The sequence below is a fragment of the Punica granatum genome, chromosome 4 (genome assembly GCF_007655135.1).
Source record: "Punica granatum isolate Tunisia-2019 chromosome 4, ASM765513v2, whole genome shotgun sequence".
Taxonomy (NCBI): Eukaryota; Viridiplantae; Streptophyta; class Magnoliopsida; order Myrtales; family Lythraceae; genus Punica; species Punica granatum.
The window spans coordinates 13,490,698-13,505,757 of NC_045130.1; the positions used below are offsets into that span (position 1 = coordinate 13,490,698).

At 36.6% G+C, this 15,060-nt stretch overlaps 1 long non-coding RNA gene across 1 annotated transcript; it reads right to left on the bottom strand.

Moving 5' to 3' along the window:
• Nucleotides 1–4,038: 4,038 nt before the first annotated feature.
• On the bottom strand, nt 4,039–6,358 carry LOC116202755. The gene is made up of 3 exons (XR_004156150.1): nt 6,256–6,358; nt 5,267–5,332; nt 4,039–4,284 (listed from the first exon to the last, which is right to left on the bottom strand). It is a non-coding gene; the product is annotated as an uncharacterized LOC116202755 (long non-coding RNA).
• Between the last annotated feature and the right edge of the window lie 8,702 nt (nt 6,359–15,060).

Genomic DNA, 15,060 nt, shown 5'->3' on the forward strand with positions numbered 1-15,060 from the left:
TTCCACAGAGTGGTCTTCCACTAACTAATAGGAGGATAGGTTTCAACTCTGCAGCACCACTCAGGCTTCCCATTTCAGTAATGGCTTTTCCTGTTCCCCTTCCTCTGGAACTTGTAGATTGTCCTTTCCTTGTTCCTCCGCTAGACCCAGAGACTTGACACCGCCTCTTTCATCGATTATTAATACATTTGCCAAGTTATGTTTAAATTGATATTCAATTCGATAAAAAACATAATATGTTTCGTGCTCACCTGAGTATATGTCCAAAATGGGTAACTTTTTTTCCGTGATTTTTGCAAGTAGTAATCAATCACAAGGACACAACAGGCATTGTTGTTAGTGCCATGACTTGACTTCCTATTTATTGTTGTGCCCGGAAGACTTTGCAAGTCTTGATGGTCGTAATAATGACTAATACGAAATTATTGGGGGTCACCCTTGTTTACGAAATCACTAATGTGCCATCTCCCGCGTGTGACCAGAGCAATGGTGGCGATGCAGTGAAGCCACTAATTAAAATCTAGCAGCAGGACTCCTCCAACGGAAGAGCTGGAACTCCATTTGATAAGTATAGGCAAAATGCGAATATTGGGTTTTTGAGAGTGTGGATGTGGCTTGTGGAGTATTGATCAAGCTGCAAAAGTTTATATGCTTGAAAAGGACGGGAGTTCTATTAACTGGTCTCTTCTAGTTGTGACTTGACTTTCCTATATCTCTTATTGTGGTTGGAAGACCTGAGGATTTGTGCCCGCCTTGTATTAAACTATTTGTTTTACCGTGCTGTGCACGGGTTGATTAGATAACATTTGTTTCACATGATCAAATTAATATTGAAAATTAATTCTTATTTTTGTACTTTTTAGTTAAATGCATCCAGAACGGTGAATATAGTACATATTTTTCAGAATGCATTTAACTAAAAGAAAACAAGTTAAAGGGAGTCGTATGTAATATATTTGGTAATTATAATTTTATGTCAATTAACCAAGTTAATATCCCACATTCAACAAATCAAAAAAAATCTAAAAAAGGAAGCTTGATGTAATTATTAGTTATAAATCATATTTTTTATGAGTAAATTAAAAATGAAAATAAATATTTTACTATATATACCAACCCAATAAAGAGGAGGATAAAAACAAATAATGAAAAACAAATATATGTGCTACCGCCGAACAGGGCATTTAGCAAGAGACTGTCCAGGACTCAAAGCTGTCCCTCCAGCTTATGGAGGGAGGTATGGGACGGTTCCTAGGTAAAACATTTTGCAATGCCTGCTACTGAAATATTTGTCCTGATTTTTGGGTACATTGGCTCCTCATTTTGTAATTACTAATCATATGGCAATTCGTCTTTGCTTGGAACTTTGGGCTGATAGATGTATATGCTTTTGGACCCGTTATGTGTAAATTTCCAATGATGACCAAAATATCGTACTTTCTTAATTGAATGAATTTTGATATGTAAGGATGATATTTGAAGTACAAGTAGGCAAAGCACTTCTGTCTTTATACTAGGTATGCTATTCTTAATTTCTGTTGGGTTGCGCAAAGCACCTGATAGAATGAAGGCTTACTGGAAAAACGAAGATGCCAATTTGAAGCTCATTTAGGTGGTGTTTTGTTTGGGTATTGTTTGATTCAGTTTAGTTCTAACATCATCAAATTAATTGTAAATTACTGAAAAAGTAAGTCGGGGACACTTTACATTTTTAGAAGTGATATATTACGTGCTTGAAGTACATTATAATCCACACAGTAAATAGGTAGTGGCGACTCACCGGCCCTCGACTTTCGGGTCGTAAATAGATAGTGACGACTCTTTCTCACGCGTGTCAGTCACACGTCCTTGCAGGAAGGTGGACACTCCCAAACTACGTTGCATAGGCGCACGCATGCACATAGTTAAAAAAAAGTAATGATTGTATTATTGAATTGTAGAAACAGTAATGAATAGTTGAGAGAATTTATTATTAAAAATTGAATTGAATGGTTAAAAAAATTGAAGGAAAATGAAAAAGTTATAATTGTGTTGTTGATTTTGTTGTGTAGTGAGTTAAAGTTAAAATTTTAAAACAGGATTTAAAAATCAAACAAACTATTATATTTTTAGAAGTGATATATTACGTGCTTGAAGTACATTATAATCCACACAGTAATTTAATATTATGGTATTTGGTAAGAGAAGTGCATTGATTGGAAATATGACGTCTTTATTTCTATTTATTTATACAAGCCCTCATACACTCACGAAGGCGATTGCTCTCGCGTTAGGAAAACCCGATATTGGATTAACAGTTAAAACATTGGATCTTGTCTTTCATAATTTATTTGCCAAATGTTGCCGTTTCAACAGGATACTGAAATGTGAATCTGTGATTTATCTAAGTGATATGTTGCCCTCTTTAGATGAATCATGTGCTGCAGCCAAATTGATTTAAATTATGGATTTTGTATTGGCTCTATAACATTGTTTAATGGTTTTTCTAACTTTCATGTTTATTTCATGTTGTTTCAATTGAATGCTTTGTATGATCTAATTTTGCACAATTTGTCTATTATTCAAGTCAAATAACTTTTTAAGTAATAGTGACTACACATCATGTGCAATGCACTTGGCCTTTTTATGTGTTCCTCTTCCTCGATTTTTTATAATTATCATTTTGCCCTTCAATGTATGTCATAATTATTACTTCTGCTTATTCAATGTATGTGGATGCTTTTGTACTCTCCATTTCATGGTTTCAATGGATGTGGACAATAATTACTCTCTCTTAACTCTTAACTATAGTAAATCGCGACTCTTCATTTAAATGGTGTCTTTTATCAAACATGACCACTCGATTCAATGACCCCCCTTTTTTTTTAATAATAATGACTTTCTCTTAAAGATTTAGGTACAAAATTTTCTAATATTACCTCATAAAATGTTCTATTGGATAATGCGTTTCTCCTTTTTTTTCTACATAATCTATATTTTATTTAATTATTAAATTTAAATTATAGTATACATGTGTTCACATGGATATTCAAACGCTTGACCAATATCTATTATTGAAGTTAAATGCAAAATATCGCAAATACTTTATATCATCTTCATGTTTAGTATATATATATATATATATATATATATAATTGATTTAGAATATTAAATTGATCGAACGTATAATGTAAATTTAATACCACCAATCCATATCCATATGCATATATATAGTAAATTTGACTCCACTTTGCATTAAATAAGGTCATAGTTAGTAAGGTTGAAATCGTCAATTAATTGTTCATATATAGGACTAAATAAACTATTGGCATGAGAAAAAACTTAAAATTTATGAAAATGAAAATGTAAATCCAATTTGTAGGAGAACTTCAAAAAACTATTGAATAAGATAATTAGTCCAATTTCATCGATAGTTATAATTTAGAGATTAATGTGTGAGATTTTAAACTATTTTTTGATAATTTTTATGATTCTTAGGATCAAATTAATTTTAAAAAATTATATATGAAAATTATTAGTTTCTCACTAATTCTACGAGCTTATGATCATATAGCTCCTATATGAGTAAATGATCTCAGTTTTAAAAAATAGAGAGTTGATTTAATCATGCGAATTTCATTTATTTAATTGGATTTAAACCTAATTTTTATTATAAGGTTAAAATTAGTATTGTTATTTATGAACTTATGATAATATAACAAATTAAACATTGTAAATTTTGCATATCTAATAAAAGGGTATTGAAATAAATATATATGTGCTTATCTAAGGATGTCATTTGCAATATTATCTCTCTAACATACTTACTATTAAACAAATCTATAATATAATGCTTACCAATTGGGACTGTTTGCTGTAAAATATATATTGAATCATGAAAATTAGTCTAATTTTATTATTTAATTACTGTATGAAAAAACTTGAAAATTAATTATTATAACTATTTTATTTTGTTACGTAGCCATAAACGTTTTAAACTCATGAATAAAAATATAATTATTTTATTTTGTCACGACAGGAAATTTCCACTATACCATATGTTCAATCAACTCAAGAAGCTTCTTTATTAATTAATATCATATAAAACATCTCAACAACCCTAACCTCTCAAAAAATTTTGTCATAAATTCCTCGCACTAACAGAAAGAGAGCTAAACAAAATATCTCGGGTCGTAACATAGTCATCTTATTTGGGAACCTACAAGATCACCAAGGTTCTCTACATAGTTGTTCAAGCTGATCCCCGATATCAAAAGAGATTCTCTTGTATAGCGAGAAGCTTATCTGGAAAAATAATATGTCCGATGTGAGCAGCATCTCAGTACAAAATTCCAAAGTAAAGTGACTATTATTAATTATTTATTTATTTCTAAAACACAAATATATTCATATACATAATACAATCACACTCAAATCCATCATTCAACTCCCCAACACAAACCATTATAAAATATATATATAAATAATTAGCAAATTCATTCTTAAACAATCAAGTATCTTTACAATAATGCAATAATATTAAATCCAGTTCAACTGAGCTTCGCATAATAAATATAAACAATACATGCACTTAACAAATCAAGCTCTAGGAACCAACTCACTTCTAGACAATCATAGACAAGCTCCAACCACCAACACATGCATCACAATAACTTCGTAGAAACAATTCCAAACGAACGAGTAATATAGTTATAGGATCGCATTTCCTCGGGACAAAGTTATGACGGTACCGTGACCCTGCAATATCAATCAATTCCACCACATCTCTCCATATCCATATCTCAAAAGCGCGGGCCGCCTATTAACCTCTAGCACTAAGAGTTGACTCTTATTTATATTCCGCTGAGTCTAGTGGCCGATTAGGCCCCAATATCTATTCTGCGGGGTCCAATGGCCAATCTGACCCCTATTTGTATTTTATCGGGTCCAACGGCCGATCTAACCCCCATTTGTGTTCCGCCGGGTCCCATGGCCGATCAAGGCCCTATTTGTATTATGCTAGTTTAGCAGTCGATTGGGCCCCTATTTATATTTCACTGGGTCCAGCGGCCGATGGAGTCCATTTTGTAATCCGCCAGGTCCAGCAGTTCCATTACTATAATCAAACAACACCACCATCACACTAAATCATACCATAACATCCTCTTACTTAACATGTCCACAATCAAATCCTCAATAATAATCTTTCATAATATATTTTCCCAAATTAACCCATATAATTATATATATATATATATATCTTTTTGCAATGGAATAAAGCACTCACCAAGATCCCCAAAGATAACTCAACGAGTTGAGCCTTCTGGATGCAAGGCTTCAGTCTCTTCGGTCTCTATATCCCATAAGCATGACAATCATTAAGTTATATCAAGTTTGTACTCTATATATGTCAAGTTCATACTGACAAATGGTACCACATCATCCTTCAAGAAAAACCGTTAAAATCCATGGGCTCCAAATTATGGATAAATAATCAATAACCACTAATCACTTCAAGGGAAGCAGCCAAATTGAAAGAATTGCTTAATAATTCAAGACAAAAAGAAAATCCCCTGCTGCCAATGCCATCACAACCAATTCTACCACCTAAATATTAGCTCACCATACATCTTGCTATTATTCAGTTTGTTTGACATTGCATAACCATCATTAGTCTCTGAAAAGTTCCCTAATGCAATTTCATCAATCCTGACCATGGTTAACCACTCACTCTGCTTCCAATTTCATTTCGTATTCCTCTTATTTCATTTCACAATTTATTCGAGGTTGGAACACTTGGAGAAATCAATCATTAACGCACTAGTCAAGTCAACGGCTAAGAAGTTCGGAAATAAGATTCAAGAATTCCGGCAACTTTCCAACTCAACCTCCATCCATCAAGAGCTCTAATCCCTTCAATCCTTCCATCAAGAGCTCTAATCACTTCAATCCTTCCATTACGCTGCTCTAGAAATTTCATTCTACCGAGCCCTTAAGAAGTAATAACACACCGTTTAATAACCAGATACAAACGTATAACTGAGCTTACTGAACCCAACTCCTTTGATCGTTTAGTGCAAATCAACATAAAGCAACTCTATATCAACCACATGCAAGAAACCTAAATAACAAATCAAAAGAGGGAAAAAAAAATCCAAATAACAAAGGGAAAGGAAATCAGACACAACAGAGACAACAATTTTAGTTTGGACATACCAAACCCTGTTGATTATTTAAGCAAACGCAAGTTTCAACTTAAATTCCAAGGTTTCCTACCTATATCCTGACTCTTCCTCCTTCGTTTCCCTCGATTCCCCTCTTGTTCTCGACCAAATCTAACTAGAGAAATAAATTAAGGAAAAGGAAACTAAAAAGTCGGTGGGGGAGTTAAATGGGAGGAGGGTCATGGGCTTATGGGCTCATGGGCATAGGGGCCAGGCTCACGGGTTGGGCTCGTTGCCCATTCTAAATATATAAAACAGCCCATACAATACATATATAATACACACACACACATGTACACGTACACATACATACATATAAATATCAAAATATGTGTATAAGAAAAAACTGGTCTCACAATCTCCCCACTAATAAAAATTTTGGAACGAAATTTGTTTGTCTAACATCAGAAAAATTAGAGAACATGTATGCTCGCGTGTATAATATAAGTATCCATGCATACCCATAACACCCCCAGCTTCCCATGAAGTCCCTGCACTCGTTTCTCTATAGCAACACGCTTCCACTACGGCATTATGATAATCCGATTATTATCTGAGCGAATCTTGTTGAATATTCAAATCTTTGTATCTCAAATAAGCTGCTCAAAACTTGACTGAACCTCTCATTCTTGAACAACTCTCAAAACTCCCAGCTAACTCTCTGATAGAAATAAATACCTCTGAGAAATTCCCGAGCTTGAAAACCAAAAACTCTATTCAAATTCATGATTAGCATACCCCGTTAGATACGTATACAAATGGACTCTGGAACTCCTGCTGTGTCGCTGAGCTACCCGGCATCTTGTCTGTCATAGTGTGATCTTAATTGGTTGCAAGAAGAATGATAAATGTGTCCGCTGAATAACCGAATCAATGATGAAATCCGATGATGATAACAGTGATCTTGATCCTGCTAGCTCTTTCTATATTCTCAGCTGCGTTATGTCAAGCTTAATATATAATGGCTGTAAATGATATATAATGAAGACCACAATATGCCCTTAAAGATGCATTGGGATCATTAACCTATCCTCTTATACCAAATTGTCACGACCTAAAAATTTCAGCAGCATTTCCTCTAAAATTTCAATAATCCAAATCCTGCTAGAAACTATATTATTCATAATTTCCACTATACCTTCTGTTCAATAAACTCAAGAAGCACCTTCATTAATTAGTATCATATAAGACATCTCAAAAACCGTACCCTAACCTCTCAAAAAAAAAATTGTCATAAATTCCTCGCACTAATAAAAAGAGAGCTAAACAAAATATCTCGGCTTGTAATGTATTCAGACACATTCTATACAAAAAGACAATCGGAAATTTGGAAGAGTGATGGCCAAGTCCAACAGCAAGGTACCCAACAATTGGTTACCACCCATACTCGTCACTCTATATCTATTATTTTCTATCTCCTATCTTCTATCTTCTATCTTCTATCTTCTTCTACTGTAAAGGAAAAAAATGCTGTCAGTCTGACATGACGCCGCTTAAATACCCTTTCTTCCCCAGTTCTCACCAACCGTTACGCCCCGCCTATATGTACAACATTCCCCTTCGCCTAACAACAGCGGTTAAATCCCCTCTCTTCCCTTCTCACCAACCATTAACTCCCGCCTACATACATACAGCATTACCCTTCAGCTATCACCTGTTGCTGCGTGCAACCCTGTGTGCAATGCACCGGGCAATCCTCCCTCGACGTGGTGCCCTGGTCGACGTCCCACTACGACCTTGCTGCCGTTCCCACTATCAGCCCAACCCAGCACCGTCCGCCCACTGAATCACGCAATAAGTGCCTGTTCACAAATCTGAATCAACGTGACTGTTGCTTAAAGTTCCAAACCGCCCGTTTTTAAAATGTTGGTGCGCTCATGGGAGCCTCGGCCCTTCTTTTTCTACTTTTGTCGCCTCTGTGCGACGTCGTTGCGTAGTTGTCCAATTGTGTTTGACTCGGCCCCTCCAAACTGTCTGATCATTTGCTTGTTAAAACCATCATGAACTCCATGGCACAAGGTTAAAACTTCTTCTGCCCTGGCGTGTCAATGGATTGTAACTCGATTATGCTATTGTTGTCTTGCTGATCGATTCCCAGCTTCGATGTTGCTCTGCCTCACTGTCCTGTCGTGCCTCCTTATCTTTCCTTGATGTTTTTAACTCTTCTATCATGCTGTGTCAAGCGATCGAAACTCGATGTTCCTCTGACTTACTGTCTTGCGGTGCCATCTTATCTCTCTTTTAACGTTTTCGAGATGATGGCTCCCTTTTACTTCTACCGTGCAATATGTATAGTGGAAGGATGAAAGCATGCTTACTAATGCTTTCTAAGGAACTTTTTTTTTTCTTCGGGTTTTCTTCTCCCCTGCCTACTGTGCATTATGATTTTTGTCCGTGCGTTGTGGAAAATGGATGCCAATATCCCAATATGATTCCCCTGTTCCAAACTCTTAAAGTTATTATTATTATATAATGCATGACGATGTACACCGGTGCATGCATTGATTAAGACTGGAATTTCATCCCCCACAAAAAAAAAAAAAAAGAAAGAAGAAGAAGAAGAATTGACTCGTTGTGTATTTTATCTTTCAGTTAGGCTTTTTTCTCTTTATTTTTGGCAGTCGATTTGTAAAAGAAGGCCAGCGAGGACATTCTTCAGAAACATTTATTTGAAGCATATCGGAGATGGGCACTTTATAGGATTCTTTGGAATGTTTCCAGCTATATGTTGACCGATGAAGTTCTACCTTCCCAGCTGCTGAAGCTGCGCTTCATTCTCTTAGGGAAACTAGGTGGATTTTCCTGTGTTTATGGCCGAAATACCGCCACATGGTGCAGTTGGAATAAGAATAAATGCCATTAGATTAATGTATGCAGAGCAGAAAAATGTTTTTTTTTACAACGTTTCGCCGCTTGCCTACCTTTTGTTATGATGATCATGATTGTATTGGTCCCGGCATCCCCATGGATTCCTCAAGAAATGTAGGTCTGCTATGTTTGCTTTTCCTCATGCACTGGTTTCCTTTTCGATTTGAGAAATGTTTGTTGTCTCCATCCGTACAAGATCAAACCATGCTGAACAACTCGCACTTGGAATTCCCATTTATTGGCTTTGCTTTTTTCTTCTTGCTGCTTTCTATAGATCGCTTTTACCTGTTAGAAATTTAATTTCTTGCACTTAAGATACGGGAAGCTGGTCTTTCTTGCCTTCCTTTTTGTCACGTTCTGTAGTTCTTACATTTTCCTTGATTCCAATAGGACAATTGAGCATCTCTAATAATTTAAAATTCCGAAATAGGTATTGTCTTCGATGTCATCGCTCTGCATGACCTAAAAAAACAACAATATATTTGTTAAAACAAGAATTTAAACAGAGATGAGTCATTCTCCCTGCGCCTCAATTTTCAGCTGTTCTCGCTTTTCATGTTGGGATGATCGTCGAAAATTTATCTCTTTGAAGCTGTACCACATGCTTTTGCCCTTCCATAATCGACAAGTATTGGCCTTTAGGCGAGATAAAATCTTTGTCTTGTCCAGTAGATGGGGATTCTTATAATTTCCTCGTTAATGTTTGATGAAATTTTTTACTCTTGATGCTTCCTGGTGGCGGTTTGGCTGATTGTGGTTTATGGGTTATTCCGGTGAATCTCTGTAATTTTAGTGCTCTGTCTACCCCTCTCCCACAGCTAGAGTCTTCCAGAAAGACAGAAGAGGAAGGAATGGTTTCATGGTGAAAGCTCAGGCGTCTGTTGAAGGGGACACACTGGTGAAAGAAGCAGAATCTAGCAAAAATGGTAATGAGACACACTCTTGTGAGGTTTTTTTTTTTTTTTTTTTTTTTTTTTTTTTTTTTTTTAACTCCATCCAGTTGATTGCTCTTTCAATACTCAAACTGAGCTCGTAAACTGTTTATCAGATTTAGTGAAGTAGTTGTGATTGATCTGTCAGATTTGTTTGTGAGCATTTGGCTTGGTTTTATTACATATAGAGATTTTTCTCGTAAAGATGCTTTAGGTTAACTCTGTTTAAGTGGAAATGTGCATCAATCTCATCGGCAGGAAAACAGGAAGAGGTCAATTAATGTGTTTTTCCTGTGAAATTATTAAAAATCTCTCGCGTTTCTTCTTGTCCTGATGAAATGGACTAGTAGCTTTACTCCTTCAGTTATCATGTGCGTCTACTGTATGTGGATTCTTGACCCACATGGTCTAGCAATTACTCTCTGTCCTATAGCACGTGCAATGCGCCACTCATTATTCTGCAGATATGGAGCCCTATGTCTTCATCACGTCGGGATTCTGTGTGAGAATCTTGAAAGATCACTTGTCTACATGTTATGGGGGATTGCACTTAAAAATACATTTGCAATCTTGAGAATTTCATGAACCCTGCGTTTGGGCAAATCTGTTCATCCTTTTTCACTATAAGAAAATAGAAAGTGGAATTGTTTTTTCCAGAACCAAACAAACCTTTAAACTACACACACGGGGTAAAATAAATTTTGGAAAATTGTTTCTCAGATGTCTTCCCATGGTCAGTTTTCGAAGGTGCTAGATTTTAAAGCAGGAGCGTCTTTCTCCTGTACTGTGTGACCCCAAGGTAAAGAGTGATAAATTCCTAGGCATGGTAACTAATAAAGTCTATGTAGTGGTTTTCAGTAAATGTGATACTTTTCACTCGAAGGACAGTTAAAGATAGTCTCACTAACATAATCGAATTATATGAATCTCTTGATTTCTGAATCGGGAGATCGAGTATTAAAGGTTATTCTCCCTCCCAACAAGTGCGCTTCCCGGAATTCGAACTTGTGTTCTCCACCTTATGGGGGTGAGCTGCTAACCACTCAACCAACACTTTTGTTGGTGCATGTCACTATTATATTCAACACTCCTTTCAAAAAGAATAAAAAAATTTACGTGCAACTATGAGATATGTAATATAAACTAGGTGCACAACATGATTGGCGATATAGAGAGAGCTTGTACCGAATTAATCATCACCCATTGATCTAAAGATCACTGTTGCAACTCCGAGAACTATGGCTTCCATTCAATCTTTGTTTCAATTCCATATGTCATGACATCCAATAGTGTATATGAGGATTAATTCTCCAAAATATTTCAAACATAACTAAAAAAAGGAATCTAAGAATAGAGTCAATTAAAAAAAAAGTAACAATAAGAAAACAAATTTCACGACATGTTAGACAGAGACTAATGATATCAGTTGATGCCCTAATATATGAGGATTAACTCTCCTCTGTTGTTCTCTTCATCCTTCTGTGGCAACAACTTCTCCTCTAAGCTCTAACCAAAACCTGCGGGTAACTGCTGTCCAACCCACTCCTTGTCCGGAACATGAACACGGCATAACCCGAGCCTGAGTTGTTGAAGAACCAATCGCGCAGGTCCCACATTAGATCGACGAGCAAACTGTCGATGAATACTGTCTGGTTGCCCCTGAAATTCCACATCAACCTCTTCACCCGCATCACGACAACCTTCCTATCCACGTACACCAGCACAGCCGGATGCTTCAGCCCCTCGTTCCCCCCATGAACTTTACCACGATGTCCTGCACCGGCCTGCCCCCGACAAACCGTGCCTGCGTGGAGTAGACCATGTTGCCCGAGCAGTGCTCCCACCTCAAGATCAGGCTTATAGAGCGGCCTCCTGGGACATGTTTGGAGTCGATGACCACCACCCCGTAGAAACTGTCGGTCGGCTCGGTGCTGGGGGGTGAATGGAGGTATGAACTTGAAGGAACTTTGAGTTTGATTTTGGCATATTATATCTGCCTTAATCCTTTTGGCAAATCTGTTTAGGAATTAAAGATATTGCTTATTTTGTCGGAGAGGTTATAGAAATTCCTCCCATCAAAATAATATTTTTGTCCTTTTTAAAATGATTTTTTTCCCTCTTAGTGACAGGTTAGAATGGACTAAGTTTGAGTTTTGGTCTACTATTTCGAAGACAAGAAATTATTGTAAACTGTCCGGTGCTAATATAAGGTGAACATCAACGAAAAATTTCACCAAAGCTGAAATTAATTAATTAAGTGCACTGCACGTGCTGATACACTACTTCAATCAAGAAACCTTGGAGATGGATCATGAACTACGATTAATTAAACGATACCATTATATATGCGTTAGTTATTTTTAATGGGATATTTCTTCTTGCTTGTATAACTAAGTCTTGTTAATTTAAAATTTTCAAAATTTTGATTAGAAAGTCATGATTAATTTAACACCAAAAATATGATATTATCACCTTATGCATCTATACCTGTGGAAGAAGATTCTGAATATATAGCCAATCTATATTTACATTAATATTCGATAAAAGTACAACTTGTTTTGTTTCCACCGAAGTATATGTCCAAAATGGATAACCGTGTCTTAGCGATTTTTACGGGAAGGTCTATAGTGCAATCACTTTAAAAGTGGTTGCGCGGTACAATCAAAATAAGTCACTTCACAATCGAAGTAAATTACTTTAATTGGTAGTAAATTACTTAACTTTTTAGGAAATTATTGATAAATATAGTAAATTGCACACATTTCGAAATAAATTGCACAAATTTAAAGGTAGGTTACATTAGTTTTTGAAGTCATTTACACATATCTCATAGAGTTTTACTTAACCTTTTAGTAAAAATATATACTTTTTACTACAATATTTAGTAATTTTCATGGTTGTATGGTGCAACCAATTTGAATGATTATAGAATCCCCCAACTTTTACAAGTAGTAAACAATCACTTGGACTGCAGGCATTGCTGTTAGTGGTCCCTCTCTTCCCATGACTTAGACTTCTATTTTGCTGTGCCCGGAAGACTTTGCAAGTCTTGTTGGCTGGAAAAGGACTTATACCAAATTGTTGGTGGCTACCTCGTATACAAAATTACTAATATGGGCCATCCCATGCGTGTATCCTGGGCACCAGATAGGGAGCATGCGACAACCGCAATGGCTTTTGGGCTCTTCAGTGTGTTTGTTGCTTGTGGAATATTTAAGCTGCAAAAGTTTTAGATGCAGCAGCATGCAAAGCACTTCAGTGGCTTCATTTCCGCTACTGGAAAGGAGGGCCGTTCTTTTCAGTTTGGGGGGTGGGGGGCTCTTCTATTTATTTGACCTCGGCTCAACCCGAAAAAGCCAACCCTGTGGCCAATAAGTTGAAGTATTGATTGGAAGTTACTACTTGATTCTTTATGGAGATGCTGCTACCGTTAGTGGTCCCTCTAGTCATGACTTGACTTCCTACATAGTTTGTTCTGCTTGGAAGAGTTTACAGTCACAAGACAATACATTTGGTTCTGAAAGCGTCTAATATATAAAAAGATATTGGTAGCTAAGCCCATTATAAACGTTTAGTTTGTTTTGTAAAAGAAAAATCAGAAATCTGCAATGAGAAATCAAACAACATCACATGACTCGCAACATTCAGCTCATGAGAAAAAGGAAGCATATGTAATAGTGGAATTGGAGTCGAACCACATCACAACTTACCAAATAAATTCTTAAAACAACGTGAAAGTACACTCATTTAGATGTAACATAGATTGCATCTTTTACTGTCTTCAATGTCCTCAGCTTCTGGTAAGCTTCTTCCTAATTGCCTGCAGAGCAGCTGCAACGTCTCTCGTGCTCATCCTGCCAGTTGGAACTTCGGAAGAGCAGACCAATCCTATTTCCACTATCGAGACCAGACACTCTTGAATCTTAAGGAACCTGTCGTGGTTCCTTCGAGTTCTCCTGATGTCTCAGCCATCATCCTCCTCGTAACTCCCCTGAGCAAGACAGGGTCAATTATCTGCAGAACTCGCTCGGGGAAAGCTGCCTTTGCAAAGAACTGAAGGTTGAGCCCATCACTGAACATCTCCTGCACGAGGATGCCGTGGCTATAAACATCTCCATTAGTTGACACCTCAGCCCACGCTACATACTCTGCACCAATAAGAATTCATCTACTAATTACATACCCGATCAAGACCATATGACATCTATATGCTGCGACTTCCATGAACAATTATCATTTCTTTAACATATTTCATGTTCTGATCAATGAACAGAAAAATATATACAAGGAAATGGAAAGGATCATGGTTAGGAAGAGTTTGGATAATTACCTGGTGCAATATAGCCGAGAGATCCTTTTACACCTATAAAAATTTTCGGATCAGAAATCAGCTCCCTTGTAGCTTCTGGCATGAATCAGACCAACCCAAAATCACCTACAGGCCCAGTCATTTCACTGTCAATGAGGACATTGCTCGGCTTAAGGTCGCAGTACACTATCTCCATTAGTGAACAAATTGGTCTTCCACTAACTGATTTAACTTGAACCAACTTCTCCCCAGTTCGAATCTACTGCAGATAAAGTGGTAGCAATTGCAAGTTGGATTGGTTTTTCCACAAAGACTAACTAATAGATGGATTGGTTTCAACTCAGCAGCACCACTCAAGCTTTCCTTTTCAATTACGGCTTCTTCTCTTCCCCTTCCTCTCGAACTTGTAGTTTGACCTCTCTTTGCTCCTCTCGCACTTGTAGTTTGTCGTCTCCTTGGTTCCTCTACTACACCCAGAATTGACACTGCCTCTTTCACCGATTATAAATTTGTTTGCCGATTTATAATCTCTTTCACAGAAGAATATAGACTCGAGAAACATGCAGAAAAGTAACCTATTCATTGACGATTATTATTTATAAGCCGCTACTCTCTTTCAACACTTCATATATATTGAATACGTACTATAAACAATATAATCCACAATGTAAAATTCATCGAGTTATGAGGCAGGCTACCTAGCTACGTACGATAGCATACGATACTTCTACCCGCTTAATTCAGGAAA